The sequence below is a fragment of the Taeniopygia guttata genome, chromosome 8 (assembly GCF_048771995.1).
Source record: "Taeniopygia guttata chromosome 8, bTaeGut7.mat, whole genome shotgun sequence".
In the NCBI taxonomy this organism is placed as follows: Eukaryota; Metazoa; Chordata; class Aves; order Passeriformes; family Estrildidae; genus Taeniopygia; species Taeniopygia guttata.
The window spans coordinates 3,682,976-3,708,420 of NC_133033.1; the positions used below are offsets into that span (position 1 = coordinate 3,682,976).

Consider the following 25,445-nt stretch of genomic DNA (forward strand, 5'->3'; position numbering starts at 1 on the left):
GCTGCCGGGCCCGGTGCGCTTCCAGCGGGAGGGCAGCGGGCCGGGAGCCGCGTCCCCTCGCAGGGGAGGAAGGCGAAGGAGTGCGGGGCTGGAGCTGCCGGAGGGGGGTCCCCGCAGCCCGGGCGGGGCGGGGGGCTGCCGCTGCCGCTGACGGGGGGATGCGGTAGCGCGGGGACCGCAGGACACCGGCGGAGCCGCCTCCGCCCGCGCAGGCTCCGCACCGCAGCCAGCGAGCACCGGGGCGCGCAGCCGGAGGAGGAGGAGGATGAGGATGAGGATGAGCATCAGCGGGAGCGGCGCCGGCTGCAGGTAGGAGGAGGCGCGGGGGGCTGCGCGGGGGGAGCCGCCCCATTGCCGCCGCCGCCGCCGTGCGAGGAGCGGGTCCCGGCGCCCCGCGGAGCCCGGCGGAGTTAACGCAAAGTTTTTCCGCCGGGAGGGAGGCGCTGGAGCGGCGGAGCCGGCGAGGAGGCGGGGAGGGATGCTCGGGCAGCGCGGTGCCGCCTGCTCCGCCGGCCGGCAGAGCGCGGCTGGGACGTGCGGGCGGGGATGCGAGCGGAGCAGGAGCGGGAGCCGCGCTTCGGGGCCGTGCGCGGGGATTTAACACTTCCACAGCCGGCCACGGGCAACTTCGAGCCCTAGCGAGCATCTCCGAGCCGTGCTGGGAATGAACGTGAGGCACCGCTTCCTTTCTATTTCTCTGTGTGTGTGTGTCTGTGTGTGTGAGACTCCCGAGCAGGGTTTTCTCGCCATCCACCTCTGCGTGCCAGCCGGGAAGGGGCAACTTGAACCAGCTGTCCCCTCTTGGGTTAATATTTACAGCCCGAATAAATATTTTGTTGCCCTTCTACCTTCTTCTCGACGCCTTCTTGTAGCCTAGATGATTAATCAGGGATGTTAGTGGCCAACTAGGCATAACCTTGTAGAAAAATAATTATGTGAGGATATATGGGGTTTGACTAGTGATGCGATACAGAATACACCCAGATCTCGGTAGCTGCTTCCCCATGTGTGCACGTTCAGTGTGTTCCTGATTTTGAATGGAAATAAAAGTGTAATGATAAATATGTTACTTCCAGGGAAAACTGTTATTTTCCTTGCCAGTGAAATATGCAGCAGCTTCAAAGTAAAATGTGCATATCTGTGGATATAGAAAGGGGTTCTCTTTTTCTGGTCAGTCACTAAAATGTTTTTCTCTCTTTTGAATATGGTCTTTCTAGTAGTGCTGGTTGCTTTGCATGTTTGGTTTGCAGAATGAATTTCATTTCAGTGCCCTCGGAGTCTCAAGAGAAGAAGTGCACTGCTGTGTCTTCTGAGGCTGGTTGTTTTAACTGATCTTGTTAAATAATGCTATTATTAAATGATGGCAAATTGAAGCAAATGTGTTTTTCATTGCCCACAAGTTGTGTTTCTGAGCTAAATATCTTTTTATGGCTGGAGAGGCTCTTGCACTGCAGTATTACAATACAGCCATATTAAAAAGGTCCTTGGAGCAAATAACCCTCTAATGCTGCAGCTACGTTTTCAGTAGACTTCAGTAGTTCTGTGGGAAGTGATTATGTTGGGTTTAAGGAATCTGGGCTGAATTGATTGTGCCTTTTTAATTGTGGAGTTAAACTGCCTGTAGACGTTCATGTAAGTGGTAAATCTAAACCCAAAATCTAAAGAAGCAAAGCTCCAAACCCAAGGCTTTATTTGTGATGAATTTTTTTTTTTGCAACAGGTTTTTCTGGTTTTTTTGTTTTGTTTTTTTTTTTTCCCTTTCCTTCCTTCCTTCTCCCTTCATTTGGCAGAGAGGTCTCCAGCTTTAATGCCTTTCCTTAACCAAGCAGAGTGCAGTGGGAGATGATGCCATCATTCTCCTCTTGTATGGTTTACTCTGGTGCTGCAAAGAATGAAGGCAAGTCAGACTAGAGATAAAAGGGAGAGGAGATGCTTGAGGTTGATGGTGTTGGCAAATTGATTGATTAAGGTTTGTTCTGAGGAACCCCACTAGATTTCAGGTGGTTTCTTTGGGATGTCCTGCTGAAAGCACAGGTCAGCATCTATCCTTCAGTGATTTCACACCAAATTCTCTGGTGTGTGCTTGGCAGGTGTGAAAAGCAGACATGGAACTAAGCTTCTAATGTCAATATTTGGTGCTAAAAGATTAATTTTGAGCAGAAGACAAACAGCTTGGTTACTTTTCTTTAACTACAGCTCTTCATTACTGGTTTTTGTTTGCTCTAGTAAACAAACCCATAGATCTTAAAATTGAATTAAGTGTATAAACTGCTTGAACCAGAGAGGGGAGACAGACTAATAAATAAAGAATTAAGCTATTGTGCCATTGACTGGCTGATTACAGCTTTGGCCTGATCACTCAAGCAGTGCTCCAAGCAAGCTCTCCATGCCCAGCACTGTTTTTTCTGGATTGGAGGATGGGAATGCTGGGGGTGACTGTGGGGTGATGTCTGCTTGACTGACAGACACTTATTGCAGAGTGGCACTCACTGCTCTGTAATTTTGCCTCTGTAATGATTTTCTCCAGGGAGCTGACAGAGAATTAAAACGTTTATTATCAGGGTTTTTGGAAGGGTTCCTCAAGATGCAGAGAGGAGGGCAGGGAAGTCCATCCATTTTTAGATCTTGCTAATCCCAAGCTTGTGTCGTTCCTGTAGTCATGCTAATTTTTATTGATTGTCATGGCAGTAGCTGTTTCAGAGCACAGAAGTGGAAATGTTTCCACTTCATTCAGGGTAATCCTAAAAAGAAATCAAAGTGGGAAGGAAGGAAGGAGTGGCTGAAAGAGTTGTCTCACTCCAGTCTTTTCTTCAGGTTGTTCATGAAACCAAGGCAATAAACAGTTTGTGCACATTTGAAATCCAATTTCTGTGAGAGGACTAAAGTTTCCATCCTGTGTTTGCTGTAAATGCAATATAATCTTGACACTACCTATCATAAGGATGCAAACCTCAAAGTTCTCCTGCTCAAGCCCATTTCTCCACTAGAGCAAAACCATGGGAACAGAGGAGTTTGTGTGGAGGATGGATATCATTTCCCATGTGGATGTCAGCTGTGTGCAAAAGGAGCTGAGCTGGAGTCAAGGCTGGCACCCAGAATGGCAGCAGGTGACAGAAAAGTGTCAGTGATTTCTGGTGATCAGCTCTAATCACACTCATGTGTGTGCTGCAGACCAGGGACATGCTCTGTGCTTCTTTAACCATCTGATGCTGACCTAAAAATCCCTTTGCAGATCCACCTGTGCTCATCAGGTGAGCCCCAGCCACGCTGGTGCCTGGTATTCACCCTCTGAATTTCCTCACTCAGTTCCATACCCTTCCCTGGGCACGTTTCCTGCAGAAGCAGGATGCTGTTGGAGGTTTCCCATCCCCCTGTTCCATCCACACTTTGCAAGGGAATTAAGCACGATGTTGAGGCCAGCCCAGTGTGGAGCTGACAAATAGTGCCACCTCCTTCCAGGGAAAAAGGAGGAGGGGTAGGATATTCAGGAGAAAATCCCAGAATGGGTGTATTCCCTGTGTTCCCCATTTTTCTGACTGCAGCCTGTCTACAATTGCTCTCTCAGATTTTTGAGGATGTCCTTCTGCTTCCAGAGCTCTAAAAAAGGAATAAGTGGTGTGTTTGTGGGTTTATGCTTAACCAGAGATGCAGGAGCAGGCTGGAAGTGAAAACAAGCCAATCTCAACTGCTGCTAAGAGCTCTTGGAAGTGGGAATGAGAAGTATTCTTTTGAGTAACATGGATAGCAGGTGGAAATGACCCTATACACAGTGTCTATAAAACAGCATGTTGGATAAAATGATCCTATTACAGGAAGTGCAGAGGGCAAAAAACCTAAGCAGTCTTGACAATCATTTTGGGATTGTTCTGCAAGAAAATCAAAGGCTTGTCAGTTTTTGCTTTTATGCACATAAATCACCTTTGCTCCTCCTGTTTCATAAAATGCACTGGGTCAGGACTTTTCTTGCCTCTATACTGTTGTGAGTATTTACAGTAGAATACACATAGCACACAAAAGGAGATTCATATTTCACAGCACTTTCATTTTTCATCAGTTTGCCAACTTAAAGAACCTCCAACTTCCCTTTAAAATAGCATGAAGATTTGCAAGGCAGTTAAAAGGAATGAGAAAACATTCTGATATTCCTCTTCTATAATCACAGATTGATGCATTCAACAGCCAACTCCTTTGATTCTTCCAACATTTAAACATGAGTGATTTAGTGAAAAAAAAACCACTATATGAATAGTTACTCCTGTTTTAATGTAGCAGAGCCCTGTTGAAGTCAAAGCAAGTGCAGCTGGTTCCTCAGGCTGAGGATATGGCCCAGAAAAGGACTTTCCTAATTGGCAGGAGGCTGGTTTGGTACCATTCCTTGCAGGGCAATATTTTAGGAAAAAATAGGGGAAAAAAAATCATACTAACATCAGAGGGATTTCTCATTTGTAAAGTTAAATGCTCCTCAGTGAGAGGTGAGGGGATTACTCCAGCTCAGAGAGTGTTTTCCCTGACTAATATATCCAAAATGTATGTTGGGATTGCCCAGCACTGATAATTCACACACCTCTGGAGTGGAATACAGCAGCCATTCCAGGCTGGAAACATTATGCAGGAGGGGTTTAGGGAAGAGAAATGAAGAAAAACTAATCCAATTGAAACTGCAAGGGGAATTTAGGAAGCAGAATGCAATTATCCAAGTTGGATATTGGCCAGAACGTGTTAGTTAACATTTTTACTCTTGTGGGAGTTTTCATGGGATCTTTAATGACGATGAATGGTCAGGGCTCTATTTTACATCTCATTTGAAAGCCTGAGCTTCCATGAGGATGAAGTGAATGCTTTGCCTTCCTTCAAGATGAGTTGCTTTAGTCAATCTGCTTTTCTCCCACAGGGCCAGGGCTCTCTGGGCACACCTGGCAATTCCACCTGGCCATGGGTTTTCTTCACCCTCAGCTGCTGAGTCAGAAGCAAATCCCAATTCTCAGCATTGCACATCAAAGCTCAAATTCCAATTTAAGAGATCTTCATGTGGAGAATATTCCCTACAGTTCAACTGGCCATGGCATAGAATCACAGAGTGGTTTGGGTTAAAAACCTTAAGTTTTTTGTCTTAAAAACCTTAAAGATCAACTCATTCCAGCCTCCTGCCATGGGCATAATTCCCTCCTTCCCTAAGAACCAGACTGCCAGGTTTCTTCCCTGTTTTATGAGGACTAATGGATGGAAGAATCATCTGTCAATAGTAAATGTGATAAATCTTATTGAAACTGGCACTCCAGGAGAAAGGAGTGGATGCATAAAATATTTTCTTCTCCATAATCAAAATTTTCCATTTAGTTATCTGAACTTGAATCCTTTCTGAAGCAAACAAGCACTTCTTCTCTGTAAAAATTCAGTGTCTGGTTACAAATGTGTTTTTATATTAGTGCTTTTTGGTATTCAGGCAATGAAAACAGTAGGATGGCAGTTTGCTTCTTGGGGGGACTAGGGGCTTCCTCTTCCTTTGGAGGTTCAGGGATGGTGTGTTTGGTGTGATTCAGTCAAATACTGTTCTGGGAACTCAGAGGATTGCTCTGTATCCATTGAATTACCTTTTAATCTGTTTATCAACATGCTTGCAGACTATCTTAGAGGTCATGAAGTAGTGGCAGATGCTGGGAGATAAAATTAGATATGCATCCAGACTTTACTGTATAATTTTGTTAACAAAAAGAGCAATGTAGTAATAGATGCTTTTTTTCCCCCCCTTTCTTTTTTTACTGGAAAATCTGTCCTGAGATTTTGTTTTCCTGCAAGATCCAATATAGGTAGGCTATGCTTCTAACCCATACATACCACTGATACTCATGTGCAACACAAATAATTAAAAGATAACAGGGTTAATGCTCTCCTTGTAGCAAAGATTTTTGCTGTTTATATAGGAATTTCCCTCAAAACTCTCATGCTGACATCAATGTCAATAACCTAAAAATGCTGTTTCAAAATTGCTCAAAATATTAATAATCTACCAAGTGATACATTTTTTATCCAAGGCTTTTTCTTTCTAAGTTTTTGTGTCTTTGGGGATAGCTAAGGCTGTTTTATGGTCTATGGAATGATGGGTAAAGCCAATATCTACATCCACTCATCCTGAATTTCTGGTTAAAATTAAAGAGCTGACCACTCTGACCTGCTGTGCTGCATTTCCTACAGAATTTGTGGGATTTCACAGGGGTGAGTGCTGGGGAGTCTCACCACTGTGCTACTGTCAGACTTGCTTTAACTTACAGGTGGATCTTAGTTATGCTCATCTCCTCTGAGGATGTGAACCAAAACCCCAACTCTGAGCTTTTCAAGAATGTTCAGAACATGTGGAATGTAATGTCAAGGGTCAGAAGGAATCATGCTTCTTGTCCAAAATCCTCAGAGGAAACCACTTTTTCTCTTTATTTAAAATAACATCTTTGGTCCAAGGCTTCTTAGATAGCTGTGCAAGGCTGGGTTTGGTTTTGTCCCTCATAAACAAAATGAATGTGCTTAGGGACCCTTTGTGTCAATAAAGTGCCCATTCCATCTGCCTCTTGTAGCTTGACCCACAAAATCACAACAAATGTTTCCACTGCATGGAAGAATTGGATGAATCTATTATGTTGGCCAGGTGTAAATCTGCAATCTGTGACATTTCGTGCCTCGTGTGGGCATTGTGCTGTCATGTGGCACAGTGGGCTGCATTAAAAGAGTCTTTGGGGATAAAGAGAGACAATATGGACAGAAGCTGTTGTTAGGCAAAATAAATTATAGAGTAGCTCATCCAGTGTGAAAAGGATTGGGAGTGATTTAGTTTCAAACATTTTTTTTTCAGTAATTGTGCTGTTTGAATTGTGACCTACATTAATAACATTCTATAGTTTTTAATATTTCTTTATTCATTACATTTTATACACACTCAGGTGGTTTACTGCAAGCTGTGTGGAAATTACAATGAAGGTCAAGTGCTCTCTGTGAGGATAACTTATTACTGAAAATATTAACTGTTGTCATTACTGTTTTCCAACATGAAATTTTATTTGTCTGGTGAATGAAGAGATGATGTTGGGCTTGTGTTAAAGTGTGTGATTACTGTCAGTAGACCAAAGTCCCTCCAGTCACAGTTTTGACATGTGCATGATCACTGAGCAAGTCTTACTTTAAATTGATTTATTTTTTCCTCCACTCTTAAGCTGGTAGAGACCCTTATGAGAAACATCTTGGAGATTAGGACTGGTTATATAGATTTAACTTTTAGAAGCCTTCAGTAAGCTGAGGCTAAACTGAGATTTGCAACTTTACTATTGAAATAACCATGCCTTCACTTGGCTTTGCAGCCCTTCAAATGAGCTTAAATTCATGCTTTAAATTATATTAGTTCAGTATTTTTCATGTGGAAAAGGCTTTGGCCCACTGGAGGTCTGTGTAGAGGTGGAGAAAAGCCTTACTTAGGACTGAGAGCAGGCTCTCCATGGCCAGTGCTGGGGTCAGTTAAATCACAGGTGCTCCATAGTGGTTTTCCATAAAAAAGAACTTCCAACACTTGCCCTGTGGTTAGTGGATGTGTATTTGTGGGTTTTCACTGAGAGTTTGGAAAAATGGGATCAGGGCATCACCTTCTCAAATCATAATTCCACTTTGGTAGAAGAAATATATTGCTTTTCTTGGAGCCATGGAAATCCGTGGGGAAAAGGGAAGTTTGGAGAATCCCTGTTGTCCTTACACAACCTATGTGGGATACCAGTGCAGAATTTCTTATATATTATTGAAATAGAATCATTTTTTTGTAAAGGTCAGCTGTCCACAGTGTCTGAAGTGTTTAAGTTTTTATTATGCAAATTTGAGGTTCCTTTAGGAATCAAGACTAAAATGGGCAGAATGAAGACAGAAAAGTACAGTGAATATTCACCCTTTTGGTTGTGGCAGCAGATCAGGGATTGAAGCTTTACCAGCTTTCTGATTGCATTATCAAAATTCTTGCCTGCTGGTTTGATGTGATGGGCTTAGAGATTTCCCTGGTCCAAGGCCAGGGATATCTCAATTTACAAGTCATGTGTATCTAATTTTTCTTCTGAGCTATGTCATTTGAATTCTCTACAGTTGTGTCATTTAAGTATAATCTGGAAGAAAAAATGGAGCAGGTAGGTAAATTTTCTGGACTGTTAAATTTTCTGGACTGCTGTGCTGGATTTGGGTTGGACAGTTAAGTTAGGAAGGCAAGAACTGTTCTATAGAAACAAAAATGAGAGATTTTTAGCTGCATGTCTGTTTTCTGGGTGAAATCTGCACTAGACAAAGCTTTCATGTCAGCCCAGCATAAGAGAGGAACAGAAGTGACTACTTTGGTTTAAGGCCTCTTATTTCCCTTACTCAGTGATAGGTGCTCTACCCTTGGTGTTTGTAATGATCTACTTGTTTTTATCCAAAACTTGTGTTGGATACGTCTGTATCCATCTGCACCTGGCTCTAAAAAAAAAAAAAAAAAGGAAATTTAGAAACCATTAGATTCCATCATTTAGGTCATGTTTGAAGCTTTGTTCCAATCTCACAGCATAGAAACTCCATTTTTATTGGAAATGGAGAACCTTGGGTAATTGCTTGACATGAGGAATTAGGGTTTAAGAAGAACACTAAATATCATGAGACCTGTGATAAAATCTTAAGCACTGTATAAGCCACTGAGGGCTGTCAGGATGTAATTAGGTTTGATCATTATCAGCTGGAGCCAGATTTGCACAGCTTGCTGGGACAGGGAAGTGCCCCATCACCAATTCCATGAGCAGCTCAGAACCTTCCCTGATTATGGTGACCTGGCAGTTTCTTTATTTCCTTTGCATTTTTGCCTCTTTCCTTCACAGGTTGCTTTGCACAAGCTCAGGTTATCTCATGCCCAACCACAAGCATTCCACCAGGAATTCCTCCCCTGTGGAGAAATGATCCAGGCTGGACATCACTGTTGTTCCTTAGGTTATGGTTTGCCCAATTCTTTCTAGTTCTGGAAACTGAGGAAGCAGTTTTAATTCTAAATGGTTCTTTAAAATATGTTGTTTTTCTGTGGAAATGCTTGTCTGTTTTGATAATTTTTTAAAGCAAATCTTGAAGAAATAGAATGTTATTCTTAATATTAAAGTAAGAATGTCATCTTATGCAGGACCCTCGGGTATGTTTCTTAGTGGTAGGACCTTGAATAGAGTTCACTAACAATTCCACTTATTGCAGAATCTGTTGCCTTCAGATTACCATTTCAAGTGCAAATACACAGTGGAGATTACACATGGCAACATTTAAAAAGCAAAGTTCAGACGCTGTAATTGTGCAACGGAGTCACTTGGAATTATTTCATAAAAGAGGCATGCAAAAAGGTTCCTTGCTCTAATTTCATTAATAATGTATTTTGCATTTGGCTGGAGACATTTGGCTGGCAGCTTTTCTTTCAGGGTGTTGTGGAACAAAGCAGTAACCCACTAAGATTTCCTCACTGGGGTCAGGCTGTACCTGATGGCTTCTAAGAGTGGCAAGGAGATCACAGAACCCTGATTTCAAAAATACAAACTAGGGGATGGAATAGCATTTTTTAGCTGTCAGCAAATAGAAACAGAGATGGGAGAAATTGTGATCTGTGAAGGAAAATGGCATGTACAATGAATCTGGTTATTTGATATGTATCCTGATTTATTTTCCCCGATTAACGAAGAAGCAGTGTGGACGCTCACTGCTGTGCCAAAGGCTTTCACAGGAGCAGTTTATGCCACAGCAGCCTCTTCTGCCAGGAAGATTTCTAGTTGCAAACATAATATTTTACGTTGCAGATGTCAATGCTGGCTCTCTGGCTGAGCTCACCTTTGCTTCCCCTGCAGCTCCCACACCTGATTGTGCTCCCAGCCCTGCAGTTGCCTGGCTAAGTCACTTTCTGCCTCATTTACTTCCCAATGGCTGCTGCACACCGTTCCCAAATTCAGGACCTGCCCACCTTTGGGACTGGCTGCTCAGTTTGCTGCAGTGGCAGCATGCTCAGTGACTTCTCTTTGGAAATGTTACAGCCACACATCTTTGGAATTGTGGAGCTGGGCTTTGTTCCCTTCACCAGAAGGGAATGAACACTGGGGAAAAAAACCACCCCGCTGAGGGCACTGTGAGCAATTCCAGCTGAGGGATTCAGCAGGGTGGAGCTGTGCCAGAGCTGTGTGTTGGTACCTCACTGTGTGCTCTCCTGAGAAAAGCAGAAGTTCCTGCTTACCTGATCCATCCTGAACATCCCTAACAAACACCAGGCCAAGCCACTCGTTTTTGTGTTGTTGGCACTTTGCACTTGAAGAAGTGAATGCCAAGGTTTTGGAGAGTTAAAATATTTTTTTCACTGAGAAGAGACCTTTTTTTGAGCAAACCTAAAGGCAATTTGAGATTCCCTGTCTTGGAGTTCTGAGCTCTTGTCAGCTTGGTGCTCATAGTGACAGAAACACACGTTGGGGTGTGAGCTGTGGGGGCTGCTCCCCATCAGTTGTTTTTTTTCTGTACAAAATGATATATTTAGTCCTTGGTGGCTCGCAAGGGAGAGTCTTGAGTGATTTCCTTCTCACAGCTACATCTGCATCTTTGTGAGCCTTCACTGCTCTGCTTGCTGACTCTTCTGTGAGAAGATAAACAAGAGTCAGTCTGGGGTTTTTAGTTTCTTTTGTTAAGATGCTCAGTTCTGAGTTGAGTCTTTTTTAATGGACACTTGTATGGACTGATTGTGGCTTTTCCCGCATGTGGTTGTTTCTAAGATCTTTCTTCCATCATATTTAAGGTTTTTTTAAAACTTTGGGTGAGTGTATCCATATTCCACTGCACTGTGATTGCCCACCTTGTGCACTGTCTTAACCAAAAACCCTCTTTCATGTTGTGCAACTCCTATTTTTTTTATCAATTTCCCCACCTGTTGTAAAGTTCTGTGTCTGATTTCAGAATCCCAGTTTCTTAAATGCTGGAAAGTATTTTTGAAGGTCTCTAAGTACCATACTAATAGCAAAGACCAAAATCCTATATAAACTCAAGTAGTTTTTCCTTAATTCTTTAGCTAATTGTAGCAACTAATAAAGTAAATTTGGGGCTGAGACATGGCATTCATGTGCTTTGCTGTATTCTGTGGATATCTAATTTGTAATGTCAATGTTGGTTATTTTGTAGGTGGGATTTTATTTCAGAGCTCAGCATTGGAGCAGGAGAGCTGCTTGTCATTCTGTCGGAGGATGGGAGAGACAACAGAATGAGGCAGAAATCTTATTTTTTTGAGTGCTTTTCTCTTGGAGGAGACTGAATCTGAGAGCCTTGGCAGCACTCCATAGCAGAGGAGCTTGCAGTGATGCTGCAGTTTTGTTGGTGCCTCTGCAGACACAAAGGCTAAAACAAATCAAACTGAGCTGAGAGCAGCAGATGGGGCAAGTGAGAAGTTGGGAAATCATTCAAAGTGTTAGACACCGAGCAATTTCAATTTTCCCGAGACAAGTGGGTGCTGTGGCACAACATGGCTCTTTTTGACACTCAACACACGTGAGACAATTTTGGAATAAAAGCTGCATCAGGTGTTCTGCTTCCAAATTTCCCTGCCTGAGGGGGAGAGTTTGCATTTGGCAAGGGTAGCTGTAAGGGGGGGTGGGGTGGTGAAAACAAGATTATCATGAATCCTTTCAGGTGTTTTGTTGACTGCTCGGAGCAGAGTGTGTATAACAAATGAGCAAAGTTCCTCTGTTGGAGGTAAAAATGGAATTTTAGGCATATCACAAGGCAGTGGGGGGTTAAAGAAATTGGACAGATATTTCCTTTCTACTAGAAATGTTTTCTTGATTTTAATGTTCTCCTTAAAGGATACAATTTTCCCCCATAGCATCAGAATAAACAAAAGAATAAAACCCTCACTTTAATAAATGTTGGAAATTTTGGCATCATCAGTAATGAATCCACAGAAATTCCTTGGAATGTGTGACCTGTATCCTTCTGTAACACTCTTCTGTTAAGATTCCCCTTCGAGGGGCTTGGTTTCTTTTAAAAGTGTGGAAATGAGATACAAAGAATTCTGGTCTCACCTGATAATTGTGGCCTAAATACAATTTTGCAGTATTTACCGCTTATAATAAATAAATAGACTGTAGATAATTCCTGCTTTAAAAGCTGTAGGGCACAGAAAAGTTGGGTGTAGGAAAAATGTGTATGATAAGGCATAGTTCCAGCAGAAAGAAAAGGAACTTAAATTGCACTTGGATTCTTTCCATCCACCCTACAAAGAAGAAAATTGGTTTGCAGGAAATATAGGTCATGGCAGTGTTCTGGCATCTTGATGTTGCTGTTTTGTAAGTACACTGGATTGCTGGCAGCACAATTTGGGACTCCCATTAGAGCTGCTCTTTGCTGTCAGGCTTAAAGGCCATTTAATATCCCTTTTCTGATCTAATGCACTCCTCACAGAGACAAAGAAAATTTAGAAGATGCTGAGAGTTTGGGGGATTTCTGTTTGGGTGTGGGTTTTTTAATTTTTTTTTTTTTTTAAGAGTTAATGAAAGCCAATTTGGCAATTCTGCCTGTTGGTGCATCCAAGAGTCAGTTGCTTCAGTAAGAACCCAAGGTTCAAGGATGTTTCATGAATGAGGAGTTGAAGGGAGATTTTTCTCCCTTCTCCATGATAATGCACAAAAGACAATTAAACCATACATTATTGTGCCACGTGGTTTTACAAATACCAGCTTGTTATTGAAGAAAAGCCTTGGCTTTTTGAACATGGACTTTGATTATGGCATTAATCTGATTTCTTTGTGCTAGGAAAAGTACTAAAGGCAGCTGTATTCTGTGATTCAGGTGGTCTGTGTTCTCCTCTGTGCCCTGCAGCAGGACTGGGTCAGTGGTGATTGTAGGGAACAAATAGGGTCTGTGGGGACAGGAGGTGACACTGTTCCCTTCTGGGACATGGTGGCACCGAAATGTGACAAAACTCATGACTCTTCTGCTTAGTTCTGTACAACAGAGCTGGCCACTGTGAATGGTAAGAGGCCAGGATGAAAACAGAGGTGTGGAAAGGAAATTTGGATGAGGAGTTGTAGGGTAACCTTCTCCTACCCATCCCACAGTGCTGCTGTAGTTTTAGGAGTTATAGTCTGAGTATCAATACCAGACTTGCCAAAACTGCTTCATATTCCCCTGTATTTTCTTTTTAACTGTTTTGTCTTAAATAAGACTGGAAGTTAATAAATCCATGAGATCACATGAAATCAAAATCTCTCTTGTCTCTTCCTCACCCTGTCCTGGGATCACTTGTGGCTTCTGGGGTTTGGTTTGGTGCAGGTCTGTGGTTCCTGAGGTTTGGTTTGCTTTGGGTTCTGCAGGTCTGTGGTTCCTGAGGTTTGGTTTCGTGCAGGTCTGTGGTTCCTGGGGTTTGGTTTGGGTTGGTCCAAGTCTGTGGTTCCTGAGGTTTGGTTTGGTTCAAGTCTGTGGTTCCTGAGGTTTTTGTGTTGTTCAGGTCTCTCTCAGGCTCCTTGTACCAAGAAGGGCTGCAGCAAATTGAAACCCTTCTGTTTTGGTTGAAGCAGGAATTTTTAAAAATAGGCAATCAGGAAAATTTTCTGTGATGACAGCTAGGTTTTCCTTTTGGGTGGATTTAAGTATCAAACCAGTGTTATTGTACCTTGGCTTCTTACTTTCTTAGTTTCTTTTTATCACTTTCAGCAGGATTTGCAGGACTGATTATTTGAGTCCTGAACAAGGTGGTTGTGTGTGCACACGTGTGTGTGCAATTTAAAAAAAAGCCCAAAATAATACCTTTAAAAATCTATTTAAGTTTTTTTTTTTTTTAATATAAAGATGCAAAAATGAGCGAACAGAAAGGCCCATCAGTGGTGTGTATCTGATTGAAATGCAAAGATTCTTATACATAAATTATTATTGCACGAACAAATGGGAAAGCTGGGTTTAGGACCCCTTGAAAATAATCTATTTCTGTTAGACATGCATATCATTTAGATATATTCTTGTCTACGCAGTGTATAATTTTTCAGTGGCTCTTTCAGAGGTAATTGTGGAAGGCAAAATGTGCTGTGTGAATATGGTACTTCAAATTGTTGAATGCTTCCATGAGAAAATATATGATTAGTCTGCAAATAATCTCTTCAAAGGCCCTATTTCAATTCTGAACTCTCAGATGGCTTGGGTAGTCTTTCCTCTTGCTTTGGAGGGACTGAGAATGTTAAAACCATTTACATGCATTGTCACAAAATAATTTTATGGGGTTGATCCTGCCTGACACGATGCTTCACACCATGATGGGAAAAAATCATAAATGTTTTGTCCCATTTGATGCTCAAGAAGCACTTAAAAGCACTCATTTCTTTAGGAGTTATTTTCTCTCTTTATATCCAATTCATAGATTATGGTCAAGTGTTCATTTTTGTGGTATTTACAAGAAATCAGTAGAGCCAGCTTGCTCACAACACTCTCCCTCCACCCCCTGCCCAGATTCATCCTCGCAGCATCCTGGAACAAAGAGAGCTGAGATTTTGAGCCATGCTCGGATCTGATTCAAAAATGCATTTCCCTGTAGTAAATTTTTAAGAGGCTGAGTTGTTTGTGGTCAGAGAGTCTAAGGTTATGTCCTTTATAGTAAAGAAGGAGTGGTGGTTAATAAGTTTCTGAGCTGTCTAAAAATTTTAATTTAGAATGAAGTTCTCAGCCTTGTTTTTCCCAGCCATGAGATGTGGTGTCAGAATCTGTGGTATTGATGATCCTGAGATTGTAGAAATTCTCTTGCTGCCCCATTGCCAAAGAAGAAGCCATAATTGGTCTGTGCTGGTTTCAAGGTTGTTTATTCTGTTTATCTCTAACATGTTCTGCTGCCCTGCCGCAGCTCTGTCCTGCAGGGCAGCGTGTGGGGCTCTGCCCTCAGTGGGATGGTACAAACATTAAATACCACAAACTACCTGTGCTGGATTTACAATAACGTGCCAATATCTGTCACCTACGTTGGACAGTGTGTCCCCAGCCTAAACCAACAGAAAAATGCCAACACCACAGTGAAACATGGAGGGCATGAAGAAGGAGAAAAAGGACAAGACACACCCAATTTCCTCCATCTTGTCCCCTTTGAACCCCTAATCTAGAATCCTAAAATTTTACTTTTGTACCCGTGCCACACTTAATTATTACTTATATCAAACACTCAGAGCTTGTAATTCATCCTGTAAGATTGAAAACTCTTTTCCATGGACAGAGATCACAGCCAGTGTCTCTGGGGGCTCTGTCCAGGGGTGTTCCTGACCCCTGCCAGGGTCCCAGACCTGCCAGGGCAGCCAGAGGGAAGCTCTGGATTCCCACAGTGTGGGGGAGACCAGCTGGCTGTGAGAGAGGTGTGTAGGATTTAGTCTGGTCCTGCAGGTGCTTTAGGTGTTGCTTCTACTGGCTTGGGTAACAGATTTGTTTTATTTCTGTTGTTTGGAGGCTTGGCCTCTGTTCTCCATGAAGAGCTTGGGCAGCACAGGGTAAACAGCAGCGCTGGTTTTATCCCCAGTGCTGAGGAAAGGTTGTGGTGAGAGAGCTCTGAGGAGCAAAGCATGTCACACATCATCACCCTGCAGAGGTGTGGGGATGACACGTTGATTCTGCTACTCAGCCCCCTCTGGGTGTCTGTGACCAGGTGATGACACTGATTTATCACAGAACTTCAGCTGCCTTTCACAAGTTCACAATAATTTATCAGCCTGTGCACCTAAGAGTGAGCAGCTCTTTTTTGATCCTTGTTTTGTGGAGTTAATGATTTAAAATGTGTGCCCACAATACATTAAATGGCTAAGCTGGTTTGGGAATTCAGATTTTATTCAAACCATTTGGTTACCATACCAAACAGCTATGCTGAACAGTTCAATAATGTCCTGGTTTGAAAGGACAGGTGTCTGCTAAGGAAGGCCTGCTTTGAAATGGAAAATGTAAACCCCCTCTCTCCCAGCTGCATCTTTCACCCTAAGACAAATAAATACTGGAATTTAATTTGTTGAGATGTACAAGAAAAGGAGCTCATCATCTTGGATATTCTGCAATAGAACTAATGCAGCAGAACAACCTTTACCAAAACTTCAGGTGTTCCCTGTTTTCAGGTATTGGTTAGAAATACCTGATTCTCTTTGTCACCAGGGGATTGTCACCTGGGATAAGGCTGCTGTTGGCCAGTGGCCACCCCAGTTTGGCTCCTGAGCCTGCCCAGCTGTGTTCTGTGTGCTCTGAGCTCTGGGTGCTGCTCCCCCCGGGTTGTGCTGACCTTTCCAGGAGCCCTGGGGATGCCTCCCTGCCACCCCACATCAGCTGGGATTTTTGGCAAGGCTGTATTTCAGTGCTTTTGTTGAATTTTCCCCTGCTCAGGCTTGCTTTTCTGGGATGAGGAAGTGTGGCAAGCACATTTCTCTCCCTCTCAGGATTTTTTTTATAGAAGGGCACAGAGAGAAATGAAAGAGAAAACAATTTCTATTTCTGCTCTTTGTTTTTCTTATGTGGAATGTGTTTGGAGAATTGTTTACCTGGGGTCAGTGCTTGGTTGGATTCTGGTGAGGATTGTTTGAGTCTGATGGCCAATCCAACCCACCTGGGGCTGGACTCAGAGAGGGTCACGAGTTGTGGAGAGTTAGAGACAGAGAAAGTAGTATGTAGTTTTAGTATTCTCCTTTTATATAGTATATGAATGTATTTTGGCATAGTTATAATAAATAAATAATTCAGCCTTCTGAATTGAGTCAGACATCCTCATTTCTTCCCATTGGGTTCGCCTGCATTTACAATAAGGAGGAGCTGCTTTGGCTGCATGGAGTGTTGGTTTTGGGAATTTCTAACTCACAGAAAGGCGCCTGCAGCTCAGGATATGCACACTTTAAAATGTGTATTTATGAGTTTAAAATGACAAACAATTTTTTGCTTGGGTGTTTTATTTTTGGATTTTTTTCCCCCCAAATATGCTCTGTAATGAGTTGATCCTTTGACTCACCCACAGATAAGACAGTTCCAGTGAGAAGCTGTTTTATGGGATTCATTTTGGAAGCTATTCAGGGAAATTACTGCAGGCTGTTTGAGAAAATTAGTGGGAGCGTGGAAGGGACCACAGAAAGGTTTTTTCCCTTAGGATCTTATGAAGGGAAGGAAAAAAACAACCCCAAATTATTTTTCCCCCGATTTTTTCTCTTAGAATTTTATGAAGGGAAGGAAAAAAACAACCCAACAAGGTTTTTTTTAAATAATGCAACAAAATTATGCAAACTCTGTAATTTTAGATGTGGGTAAGTTCTTAGCTGTTCCTCCTAGTGAAAGTTTTATTTTAAATTAGTGCTTTTAGAAGGGAAAGGAAATTACTTAATCACTGCTCCAAATGTGTGTGAATATATGGGGGCGTGTGTGTGTATCCCCTTTGCAAGATGTTAAAGAGTTTGGATTTAGGATGATGTTAATAAATGAATGTACAACTTGTAGGAGTGAAATGATCAAGGCAACTACTCCATAGGGCTGTGGGAACCTCAGGGGCTCAGCTCATGATTAATATAATCACCTGGATTCACCTGAAGTTTTTATCCTGAGGGAAAAAAAGAAAAAAAGAAATGAATCAAACCTTTGGGTCCTTCACAGGGACTTCTTAATTATTTGAATTGGAGAGGGGCATTTCTTGGTGCTTGAATTAGGTTAATGTTTTGTGGGTGTACATATACATGATCCAGGGCATGGAGAACTGGGGAAAATACATGTGGATTTCTGTTGAACAAAATGATGTCTTTGGCTCTTTAGGATCCAGTTTATTAAAGGAAGAAGTCAGATGGCTGGAATAACTTAATCTAATCCTTGTAAATGTGAGCCACACATGGAGTGTGTGATGCTGAACTGCAGCGAGGGGAATAGAAGAGCAGGTGCTGCTGTGGAGGATCCCAGCAGTATCCCATGGAACTTTACACTAAATACCAAATAACTTGGAAATGTGCCTCGTCTATGCATGGGGCTAATTGATTTCTGAGCCACTTGGTCTGGAGGCTTGTTTGTGTTTAAGGTACCCTTTGGAATCCTTCTCTCTGGACTATTCTTGGTGCGTACCAGACACCAGGGACCTTCAGGTCAGACAGCAGCCACGTTGAAGCCATTCCAGGAATTTTTTGGCACACCTTCACATCAAAGGACAGATACTGTGCCTGTGCTTTTTGTATAATCTGAGGTGTATTAAGCCCAAGAACATCTTCTTGTAAATACTGCTGTAAATATTTTTTTTTAATATTGTTCTCATGGGGTGCAAGCAGAGTGTCAGAGGTCAGGACAGGTCTGTGTGGCTTCACCACCTCCATCAGTGCAGGTGTGTTGGGTGGGGTGTCAGTGCTGCTGTTTCTTCATTGGATTCTCATGAGGGAGCTCAAGGATGCTGTGAGAAACTCCCTTCTACTCTGCATCCTTCTCCTTCAGTGTGATGCCTTCTTTATCCCAAAGTGTGCTTGACCCCCTTCCTGACACCCTTTGGGTGTCACAAATATCTGTGTGAGATGTGGGGTGTCTCCTCCCCTCCTCTAGCCTCTTCTCCCAGTATTATTTTCAGGGTGGGAGCAGCACATTAACCTATTTAAAGATGACAACAACAACAAAATAATAAACCCAAACAAAGAAATCCCCACCTTGAATGACTGAATTTGTCACAATAATTAAGTATGGTAGCTACAGCTTTGGATGCATTTCACCTGCTAAGAGCTACTGCAGTCAGCACCATATGGTGGCCTTTTTTTCTCTCTTTAATAGACTTAGAACAGCAATTTGTTTCACCCGTGAGCCAGCACCACAGCATGCACTGCTTAACAGAAACAACGTAAGGCTGGTGAGCTTTTCATTTTAAGTTTCAAGGAGCATTTAGCTGAGCTTCAGAGGCTTCTTTCTGGTACTGTCTGTTTGCATTGTAACTCTTTGATGTATAAAATTAAAGGGCTGAAGGACGGAAGGGCTTGGTTTTCTGACCAGAGACTCCTCAGTTAATGTTTGCAAATAATATACTAATATTTGCCTGCTTCTTCGATTGATTTCCAAGCTCTCACCAATGTCTGTGTGTCACCCTGAGACCGTGCAAAGAAAATTATTGGAGATATGGAAAATATTATTTTATTTGATGGGTGGACTGAAAGTACAGGTTGAGTTGTGGGTGTGTCTGTGCTGTGAAACAGGGCCTGGTGCAGAACCCCTGATCCTCTTCCAAAATGCAGAACAGCATTACAGCACTGAGGGCCTTATCCCTAACACTGCCATGGGCATGTGGCAGTGCTGCTTTATTTTTTTTTTTTTTCCCAAATTACCAGAGGTACCCAGATTTTTATCAATTTGCTGCACTGTGCCCCATAAGCTGACAGATGTTAATGCAAACCCACAAATAGTTCAGGATCCCCTTATCTTAAAGCTTTGGTTTTGTGATTGACAGGCACAACAAATACAAAAATAAGATTTTTTTGCATATTTTTAGGCTTCCTTAAAACTTGGGCCAGTCATGCAGTACCTTATGAGCCTGGAATGACATTTCCAGAATGGAACAAAGACCTGGTAGCACAGCAAGTTAACCTGCAATGCACAGGACTTGTGTTTCACTCCTTTCCAACACCACTCCAGGGGAATTGGGGGTCACATCCTGAGCTTGGGAGGCTGTGAATAACCCATCCCAGACCCTGCCACCTCCCCAGTCAATGAGGGTCGTGCTGAGTCCTCATTCAGATGCAAGAGGTGTAGTCCTGGTGTCTTCCACCCTTCCTCCCTGTCCCCTAATTGCTCCTGGGATCTTGCAGCTTGTGATGGCCTTCTAATTCTGGATCAATATCTGGGGTTGCTTTTGTTATTTAATGGTGTTGATAACCTGACTCTGCAAGTCACTCACCTGGTGATAACCAAGTCCTCTGCTTAATTAGGAATATGTGCTTAAAAATAAGATACATATCTGGGGGAAATGCAGGTTACAAATGGCTGCAATTAAAGCTCATGTAGCAGATTTCCCACATCTGTCCTATTGTGTTTCTCTTTTCCTTTCTTAGAATGCAACATTTCTAGAGGGTACAGGTGTTCTGTTCAGAGTTCAAGATTTTCTGGAATGAGAAGAATTTGAACTGTCACACCCCCAGCCTCATTCCTGTCTTGCATCCTTGTGTACTTTGACTGGAAGAAAATATACTTTTAATTTCACAAAGCTTTAGAAACAACAGGGAATGCTGTGTGGTTTTTCTTTGGAAATTACCCAGCTTATCAGGAAATAAGGTGTGATTTTTTTTTTTTTTTTTGGTGTGTTCAATGCCCCATTTACACCTGTAGACCCTCCAAAATGTGGGACTTTCCAATCCTGAAAGAAAACTCCCCTTTAATTTTGTACCAAGAGTACTTGCTCTGCACAGGAGAGATTTTAATCTGAATTTTGATTGGATTTGGATAGAAAGAGTTATTCCTTGGTGTTCTCTAATGAGATGGGAGAAAGGGGAGCTTAGGGAGGGTAGTGCAGTGCCCAGGAGCTTTTTGTTCTTCACAGTCTTTTAACTTCATGTGCTTTTGCCACTTTCTTGTGCTCAAGTAATGTTCAAATGGGTTTAGTTTGCAAATTTAAATGAGCTTGCTAATGTTCTCATTTTAGCAATACCATCTAGAAATACTGATTAAAAATGTCACCTAGTGATTTCAATCTGTGAGGAATGGGCAGTTCTGAGGAAAGTAAATCAGTTTTTTTTCTCAGTACACCTCCATCACAGCAGAAATGGTCCTGGTAATGTTCCTTGCCTGAAAAGTGTGTGTTTGGCTGCTTTTGGGATAAATAGGAATTTGCATTCTATTTCTGAAGCACCAGTAAATTCCAGTCTTTTCAACCAGCACTAGATATGAAGGTGAAATTTCTGGTTTGAGGAATCTGGCCCACCTTGCAATTTTGGGATGATTCCCTGAGCCAGCCTGCACTGCAGAGCTTCCCAGGACCCAGCACCTGCAATCCTGGGTTCCCTGGGAGGTGTTGGAAGGTCACCAAACTGGGGTCATTTGTCCAAACCCTCTTTTTATCAGAAATTTTCTCAGGTGTTTGAGCCAAGATCTGCTGATATTTACAACATGAAAGATGTTTTGGGTTTCTTCTGCTTGCAGGTCCTAGAGTCAGTATTTTTTTGCAAATGCTGATATTCTAATTTGCTTTGCATTGCAAAGTCCTCCAGTAATCCAAAAGTCACTCCCCGGACTACAAATAAAGGACAGAACTTCATCTTGTGGGAGAACTGTATTGTCAAGTGTCCTGTTATTTAATAGTCAGGAGGATTGTCCTGCAGTAGGAGATATTTCAGAGAGCAGATTGGGAACAGATTTACTAGATTCATTTAGAATCATTACGGTTGGGCAAGACCTTTTAAAATCATCCAGTCCAATTTCTGAAAGTCAGAAGAGATTCCTGTCAGTTCAGAGCACCAAGACCCGAGGTGCAGGTGGGTTCTTCTCCTCTGCAGCAATCAGATGCCTGCTGTCAATTAGCACAGACCTGAGGGCACCTTGTGCACTTAAATAAAGGAAGGACAAGATCAAAACATCACCCTATGATTTACAAAATACACGACTTGTGTAAACCTCATTTAATTTCTCACTGGATTTAATGTCTTCCATTTAGAAAAGAGTTGGAGGAGGGTAAGAATCAGTTAATATATACCAGCACTAGTATTGAATATGTTTTCATACATGAAATTATCCCATAAGTGAGACAAATTGCTTGAATCATTAAAAAAAAATCCCAAAATTGCTGATGTGGGAAAGACCTTGGGAGATAACTTAGTGTGTTGCCAGGCTCTTAGGTGAGATCAAGTGTACCTGTCTCACCTCCAGAAGCTGACAGTCTGTCTAACCTCTTTTTAAACCCTGGATATTGATTTCTCATCTTCCCTAGACAGCCTGTTCTGAGTCTTCACCACTCTTACTGTTAACAAGACTTTCATTTTTCTAATACCTAATTCTTCTCCCACTTGTCCTTCTGTCAGTGACACGAGAAGAACTGATGGATGCCCTCTTCTGTTACTGCCTTGTTGGACACTTGTGGATGATGCTTAGCACCTCCTTAAATTAATCTCAGCTTTGAAGAAGGAAAAAAATAAATGTTGGTTCTTTTTTTTATTTTGCTGATGGTGCTTCTAAAATTGCAGAGTTGTTTATGGTGGTTTGTTTTTTTTTTGGTGGTCTGTTTTTTTTTTTTCCCCTCCAATTGATCTTTCCCATATTTTAAGAAGTGGCACTAAAAATGGGATATCTATTGAGACAGCAAATGTCCTTTTAGTGCAGTAGGAAAAGAAGAATAAGCTCCTTGGTCTTCGCATCTCATGCTTCTGTCACACTTCTTTGATATTTCTGGTTTTCCAAGAATACTGTATATTTCACTTGTATTCATTGCAAGTGGCTGAAGTGCAGATACTTGGCCTTTTATCACCTCACACTTTCACCACTTGGATTTTAAAATGAAGAATAAAATAGAAAATCAAGTAGGAAGTGCTGCACTCCATCAGAGGTTTCAGCTCTCAGATATTGTATCCCAGTCTCCAACTTGTTGATTTATTCCTTCTCTGCTGATTCTGCTCACATTGCTCAGCTCTGTTCCCTAGAGCTGTTCCATGCTTGTGGCTGTTTAGTCCTGTAAGAGCAATGGCATCTGATATTGCTGCTGATGGTGGCTATTTCAGAGATCTTTTATCAGGAAGGAGTTGGTGACTTCAGGCCTTGAGCCCGGAACTGTGGTCCTGCTCTTGGCAGAGCTTTACACGAGCCACTGGATCCCAGCCCTTGTGTACTAAAGATTAGAAACAATTTCTAGATTTAGGGCTGGTCATCAATGCCTGTGCTAAATTTGGAAAAGGAAAAAAAACAGGTTTATGTATTATTTTATAGTATTGCGTTAGAACCATATTTTGTGTATGTATTGATGCTGGCATCATATGATCAGTGTTTGGATCTAGTAATACTCTATAATCTTTTAGAGAAAGAAAACCAATTGTTAAAAGATCCATTCATCCTCCTTGGAAAAAGCTACCAGAGGTGTCAGGTAACTGAGGTGATTTTCAGGAAGAACTTAAGAGATCAAATCCCATCAAGATGAATGTGTTTGCAATATGTAGTTTCAGTGGAGTTGTAAAGCACTGTGAGTCTCTTGAGTCTGATGTATTGTTACTCAATGATTTCAATCACAAGGTGATGCCCATGCATTTGTTTAAGCTGTTGGTATTCCAGAGTTATTTTGCACCTGAACTGAAATAAGAAAATAAGGAGAGGACTTTAAGAAACGTTTGGAGTCGTTGCTATTATTTAAAATTATTGTGAAACAAATAACACCCGTCCCATATTCTGAAATATGAGTATCTATAAGGCCTCATTTGATTGGAGAGGGAACTGATGAGGCAAATTTTGAGGAAGTGCATTTATGATGCATTCTCACATGAGAGCTTACAATGAGGTTTTCCTCAATGCACTCTGTGATAATTATTCACATATCGCTTTGAAAATATTTTCTGGGTGCCATATAGTGCAACTTCTCTTGGTTAATGCTACATTTGAAAGAAAATTTCCTCCCCATGAGCAAAACTGATTCCCCTTTGTGCTTCAGTTTCCTCTTTTCCTTGTGCTGGGTTATTTTCTGTTGATATCCCTTCATGGCTCACTCCCTCCTATGCAGAACAGCCTTGTCCTGTCTCCTGCACCCCGTGTCATCCCATCCCCAGCCAGGTTTCCTGCTGCACTGCTTCCCACTGTCACCCCTCCTTCCCTCGCTTCCCCCGTGTTTTTCCTAAGGCTGCTGTGCTCGCCTGCTCTGTCTGATTAGCTGGCTCCAGGCTGCGAGTTAAATGTCAGTATAATTTTTTCTGTCTTCCAGTCTTAAAGAAGTGCCATGAAATGGAATTTGAACAAAAAAAAAAAGAAAAAAAATTCACTTCTGCTGGGAAAGGCTTAACCTGCTGTGGTGCCTCCAAGTAGGCACTAAATCCCCACAAGGTTTGCTTCCATTTGTTGCTAGAATCCATCCTCATCAACAGTTGCATAGTGTAAAAGACTGGGAATAAAAATGGTGTGGTCAGTGAACTAATGCCACTGAGTGTATTCTCTTTTGTTCTCCCAGCCTGGGTCGATTTGCTGCTTTCAGTGTGCTCAGACACTTTCTAGAGGTTGCAGTTTCTCTCCTCTCAGGATATGACACTGGCCTTGATAACAGTGATAATGAGGGAGTGGTTGTGGGTGCACTTCACTCCTTCCCCAAGCAGCTACTCCTTAGTTTTTATTTATTTAATACAGTATTTTTTCAATAAGGAGAAAAAAGATCACGATCAGATTTTATTGAAGCTTATTAAAAAAAAAATAAATAAAATAAAAAAGACTTTCTGGTAGTGGCCAGCAGCCAGGAGTGGTGTGTGACCAACTGTGACCAAGAAAATAGGATGAGCAAGACAGTGAAACAGGCTCTGCTCTACAAATCAATCCCGTGATGACGGCAGGGTGCAGGGGTTTTGTTCTGTGCACTGGGAAAAAGGTCAGGAAAGATGAACAGCTCAGCAGCAAGAGGGTTTTAGGGTTCTGTTTTTGCCTCTTGCTGACCATTCAGCAGCTAGGGGTGCAGGTAGAGGCAGGGATACCCAGTCAGTCAGGCTGACCCTGGGCGCCAGGATGGGACGAAGAGGCTGCAGAACCCTGCCCTGGGCAAGGGGAATATCCATGGGCTGCTGTGCAAATCCTGGTAGGGATGTGGCAGTGGAGAAGAAAGCTGCTCCTCTGGGAATGCAGTGGGAAAAGCCTGTGGTGCTCCAAAGCTCAGATTGTATCCAGGTAGGAATGCTTGGCTCCTCCCCCTGGGCAGAGCAGCTCCCCATGGGATGATGGAACTTTATCAGCCATGCAGGGACACTCACTGGCCCATGAACAGAAGATAATTAATAATTAATGGCCCGTTAACAGAAGAGATCTCCTGGTTGTGGAAGAGATAAAGAAAAAACTGCCCAATGAACAGAAGATACCTGCCCCACCTCTAACAGATGGTGATAAAATACACACCCCCACTAACATCTTGCAACCCCAGGACATTATCCACCCCTTATTCAATTGCTATCTGCATCACACCCAAGCCAATAAACTCTACACAATGAAACCTTGCACACAGTTCTCATTTAAGACTAGGTTTCCCTGTGGTACACAGCGGGCTTCTCCATCTTTCTGCATTCTACTCACTCCTGGTGGGTACCAAGAGTGCCAGACCTGTGGAGTTCCACCCTGCCTTGTGCTTTTGGCAGCCCATGGCACATGGGAGAGCTCCTCCCTGGGTGAGGGCCAGGAGAGCCTGGCATGGTCAGGCACCAAGAGCTTGTGCCTTTGAACAAAACTGAATTCTGGTCTGCCTTATAGAAAGGGACAAAGTGCTCTTATTGCATCATTGACCCCTCTCTCTCTCAATTTAAAGC

The 25,445-nt window shown here is 42.4% G+C and overlaps 1 protein-coding gene across 10 annotated transcripts in view; it reads left to right on the plus strand.

Moving 5' to 3' along the window:
* Window positions 1-22: 22 nt before the first annotated feature.
* DAB1 (DAB adaptor protein 1) overlaps window positions 23-25,445 on the plus strand; it is a 411,790-nt gene continuing 386,367 nt past the window's right edge. For 5 of the 10 annotated variants that reach the window (XM_072932573.1, XM_072932574.1, XM_030278689.4 and 2 more), the window contains exon 1: window positions 333-670. The gene's annotated coding sequence lies outside the window, so the exon portion shown is untranslated. Of the gene's footprint in view, window positions 310-329; window positions 671-25,445 lie in introns of those variants that run through there. The other 5 variants (XM_072932571.1, XM_072932570.1, XM_072932586.1 and 2 more) reach the window with 4 other exon arrangements.